The sequence below is a fragment of the Pristiophorus japonicus genome, chromosome 8 (assembly GCF_044704955.1).
Source record: "Pristiophorus japonicus isolate sPriJap1 chromosome 8, sPriJap1.hap1, whole genome shotgun sequence".
NCBI classification, from domain to species: Eukaryota; Metazoa; Chordata; class Chondrichthyes; family Pristiophoridae; genus Pristiophorus; species Pristiophorus japonicus.
The window spans coordinates 173,518,218-173,522,071 of record NC_091984.1 but is presented as its reverse complement, the minus strand read 5'-3'; positions in this window follow the sequence as shown (position 1 = coordinate 173,522,071).

Here is a 3,854-nt window from a genome sequence, read left to right as displayed (position 1 = left end):
GCTGTTTGTGTCAGAGTTTCATTTTTTCTAGTTAAATTGAGAGTCGACATTTCGACAGAGATGGGGAGGGGGGTGGTGGGAGGGAGTGGGAGCAGGGAGTGGGAGCGGGGAGTGGCCGCTCCAAGGACGCAGCGTGCCGGCCTGACCTGGGGGGCAGCACCGGAGATGGCGGGGAGAGGAGGAGCTGCCAGCCCCAGGTCAGCAGTGCACTTTATTCCTTTTTAACTGTTAATGCTTCTGTGTTGTTTGGTTTTGCTTTTTTTAACTGAGAACTCTGTTCAACAGCTGCATGGCACCTCATATCGACTGGAATCTGCTGTGGATTCCAGTGAATGGAGCAGAAACCTGTCTGGAAGCTTTGCTTACAGTGGGACTTTTAAGTTTGGGGTCTGGGGTCGGCGTGACAATCCCGTGGTACGGAAAATTCTTTGGTGTGGCACCGGTCAGGTCCCGAGGGTGCCGGACTGGAGAGGTTCAACCTGTATCAATATGGTGGGCAGAGCACTTCTGACATCCAAATGTGCACATGCACGCGGCCGCCGTATTGGAAGGTTTTGTGCCCGTTTTACACCTGTAAAACAAGCGCAGCATCATTGAAGGCCACAACTTTACAAGGCTTTCTTAACAACTAATCCCAATGGTCCATCTCTTGGCATTCACAAGCATCTCACATCTCAAATTTACGCACTCCCAGCCTCAGTTGTACATTTATTTGGCAGGGAGTGCACAATTTTGCAATATTTTCTCCCAGTGCAAGCCAATGAGCGGCACATGGGAATTTTTACTCCATAATCTCTCATTCTTGGTGAATCTTCAATTTCCCCTTTCTACAAATCTAATATCCTTTCTGTAATGGGGTGGCCAGAACAGCACACAACACTACCAACTGTGGCCCAACCAACATTAGCTCCTTACTATTATATTGAAATCCCCTCTGAATAAAACCCAGAATCCCATTTGTCTTTTTATGGCCTTTTCTAACTGCACTCTCACCTTTAAAGATCATGGTTCGGCACCTCTCGAGACGTTCCTGCTCGCTCAGCTTCCCCTTTTCTCTGAAGGTGCTGACACTTGTTAGAATACAGTTACATTAGGGTTCAGTAGGTTTGATGTATTAGATTTAGCTCCATAACTTGTTATGGTGGGATTTGAACTCGTGACCCAGAGTGTGGATACCTCAGGTTGCTGGCGTTGAGATTTAGAATTTCATAGAATCATACAGCACAGAAGGAGGCCATTCGGCCCATTGACTCTGCTCTTTGAAACAACTGACCAATTAGTACCGGTCCTGTTCTTCCCAAACATTCATACATACACATATTCCAGCTTATATTGTCAAAAGGTCTTTGATAAGGTACCACAAAGTAGGCTCATGAGGAATGTTAGGGTATGTGGAGTCAGGGGGCAAATAGCTGAATGGATAGCAAATTGGCAATAAAATAGAAAGCAGTGAGTAAGGGTAAATGGTAGTTATCAGATTGGAGGAAGGTAGAAAGTGGTGTTCTGCAAGGATCAGTGCTGGGACCATTGTTATTCATAGTTTACATCAATGATTTGGACTTAGGAACAAGAAACTCAATATCGAAATATGCAGATGATGCCAAACTGGGGATGTAGCTAACCCTGAGGATGAATGCAATATAATACAAAAGGACATTAGAACACTTGCAGACTGAGTAGTTATGTGACAATTGAACTTTAACATAGATAAATGTGAGGTGATACATTTTGGTAGGAAAAACAGAAACATCACTTGCACCTTACAAAATGTTTAAAAGCTGAATGGTGTAGAAGAGCAAAGGGATCTAGGGATACAGGTGAACAAATCATCAAAGGCAGCGTCACAGGTCAACAAAGCAATTAAAAATCCTAACAAAGCACTCGGATTTATTTCTAGGCGTATAGAATTCAAAAGTAGTGAAGTTATGTTGAACTTGTATCGGACCCTGGTCAGGCCACACTTAGAGTACTGTGTACAGTTCTGGTCTCCATACAAAAAACAGACATAGAAGTACTGGAGAAAGTGCAAAAAAGGTTTACAAAGATTACACCTATTGGGAAAGATTGAATAGATTGGGGCATTTTTCTTTAGAAAAGAGAAGACTTTGGAGGCGACCTGATAGAGGTCTTTAAAATTATAAATGGGTTGGACAGGGTAGGGGTGGAGAGAATGTTGCCACTTGTGGGAGAATCCAAAACTAGGAGCCATAAATACAAGATAGTTACTAATAAATCCAATAGGGAAATTAGGAGATATTTCTTTACTCAAAGAGTGGACCTTCAAAATGACACTAGACGAGTACATGAGAGAAAGGGGAATAGAAAGATAGGCCGAAAGGCTGAGAGGAGGCAGACGGAATGGGAAGGGACTGGTGTGGAGTATAAACATCAGCACAGACTGGTTGGGCTGAATGGCCCGTTTCTGTGCTGTATATGCTATGTAATATCCATGGGTAGCAATAAGGAATGGGAATTGTGGAAGTACTGGCCATAAGGTCACCGGTCTGGGCAGCTAAAGCGGAGCCAATTTCCCCCAACATAAAGACCGAGTATGCACTGTCAATTTCAGCAGGAAAGACCTGATCACCTCAGACTTACTGGCACCAACTCGACAGCAGGAAAGACCCTGATCACCTTAGACTTACACACACCAACTCGAAGAGTTAGGCATGAAAAGGAGGGTATAAAGATAGACAGGTTCGGACAGGCCATAGCGAGGACCTAGGAGTAACACTCGGCAGAAGTAGGCACCAGGGAAGAGATCCTTGACAGAGCAGTGTTAGGAAGGACTGATCATCTGGGGACCTATTGGGCAACTATAAAGTATAAGTGGTGAGTCTTGTACTTCTTCTGTATTAAATGAACATTAATGGTACCGCCATTGTCTAGTGTGTCATTTAGTATTTAACTCAAGAACCGACGCAGGCAACTACTAGTCACACGACTAGCAAAATTGCCGTTCGAGCAACAGTGGCGACCCAGATGAGACGATTCTGAGTTAAAACTATAGGAAAGACATAGGAGAAATGGCAGGAAAAGGTGGAATCTCCCAGTCGTGGGAAGAGCAGTTTAACCAGTTCAGGGGATGGCTTGAAACAATCTCATCCGGATTTCCCGGAGGAGACTCATTCTTCGACAAAGCTAAAAAGGAAAAGAAAAGGAGGGAGTCTAAATGTGTCTTACTGGCAGCATGTTATGCAGAATTACTTAAGCAGAGAGACCTCAAATAAACTTTACAAAAGCAATGTGAGCACGAAAAATCAGGACGTCAGACAGACGTAGGAAAATTGACAGACGAAGTTAGGGGATTGAGGCTCAAATTGGTGGAGCACGCTAATCAAATTGAGACTCTCCAAAGCGATAAAAAGACTCCATACGTTGCATTTGGCCTCTAGTATGACTATGGCAGATAATAGCAAGCAAAGTGAGGAGAAAATGAGGCAAAAGTGCACAGAGGCTCAAGACCAAGTAGCTAAGTCGGAAAATAAATGTTGCGAATTAGCAGCCGGCCTTAGATTCCTTCAAGCGGCTCACATAACCGACAGGGAAAACAGAGCAGACCATACTCAGTGCAAGAAAACTATCAAATAATTAGAAAGCCAATTGATCATGCAAAAGGGTGTTATGCAGGCTTTTGGGGAAGATGGCCCCCAAGTGCTCCGACAAAATAGGGAGGACCAGGGAGGGACATGTAAATGTGACCCCTGCGGCGGTGATTGTAGCTCAGGTATGGACCGCTGGGAGTATCGCCCACCCCCACAGGCACCTAGCCATGACCCACCCCATACCCAGGACCCCCGAGGAGTGATCCTATCCCCATGCACCCCGTAACTACCACCCGTACTCCTGGAGCA